Genomic DNA, 1,395 nt, shown 5'->3' with positions numbered 1-1,395 from the left:
CTGCCTCAGCCTCCTGAGTAGCTGGGATTACAGGCGCCTGCTACCGTGCCCGGCTATTTTTTGTATTTTTAGTAGAGATGGAATTTCACCATGTTGGTCAGGCTCCTCTTGAACTCCTGACCTCAAGTGGTCTACCCGCCTCCACCTACCAAAGTACGAGGATTACAGGCATGAGCCACTGTGCCCAGCCATGTACTTTTTAAATTATAACAGCAGTTGTCATAATTCATTTCAGTGTCTATCTCCTCCCACCACAAGATTGTGAGTTTACTATACAAAAATTGCATCTTCATCTTAGTATCCCAAAAGCCCCCCTTACTACTTTCCTTGACTGTGAACAGGGACCAGATTTACATCCAATGTTATATCATATCTCTTTATTGAGGGCTTTTTTAACCTGTCTGAAAGATGACTAGTTAGCAGCAAGTTTTCCAGTAGAGTGGGATAATCAGCAAAAAGTTACCAAGAATGAATGAAATATCATTCTAACACATGTTAAAATGCAAAATCCACAGTCACCTCATTTCATTTACAATATTCATAATTACATATACAGTATCTTAATTGGTTTAGATTTATTCTTCATTTTGTACAAAGGACTGTTGTCAGCTACAACTGTATGTGGCAAATATGCATTCATCCAGATTTACAAGGCACTCCTGCCTTAATTAACAGACCTTATATCCAATGAGTAGTAAACTCATTTAAATTTCAATAAAATTAAATGTCCATGTTTACGCAGTCCTTTATCTAAATGCTGCCATTTGAATAGCAACATTTATTTCATTTTTCCCTTGGTTTCCCTTGATTAAACTTATAGTAGATTGTACTGAGCCTGAATTATCTGAAAAAGAATTCTAAAGAAAAGTTCTTGGCATTTATTCAGATTAGCAGGATGGAAGTACTAAAGTTTTAGTGGTAACATCCGAGTTTCTGTAATGCTGCAGATGCTCTCAAAAGCTGGAAAATAAAATCAGTTAGACTCAACTCTAGTAAAGAAAGATCACATCCAACTAAAAATGTTTGTGGTATTAAAAAAGAAGTATGTTAAGACTTTACTGTTGAAAAACACTCCAATGTGCTTTTTCATGTATATTTAGAAAATTATTTAGTGGCCATAAGTGAATATTAGTATGTAAGAGAAGATGCCACCTCCATTCAGTGAAGAAAATGTAATGAAGCAAGCAGCTGACTTTGGTTCCAGTCTAGGTTCTGCCACTAAACAATCGGATACATGGAGAAGAAGCACTCCTTTTACTAATCTGAGATATATCATTTTCTTTGTAATTAAAGAGAAATTTGTACCAGATATTCCCTTATACCTTTTTCAGTTTTAGTACTCATCACCATTTAAATAGGACCAGGGAAGGATGATCTGGGGGCATTCTTTCTTTT

Source organism: Mandrillus leucophaeus, unplaced genomic scaffold (assembly GCF_000951045.1).
Source record: "Mandrillus leucophaeus isolate KB7577 unplaced genomic scaffold, Mleu.le_1.0 Scaffold365, whole genome shotgun sequence".
NCBI lineage: Eukaryota > Metazoa > Chordata > Mammalia > Primates > Cercopithecidae > Mandrillus > Mandrillus leucophaeus.
Note: the sequence above shows the minus strand (reverse complement) of the source record.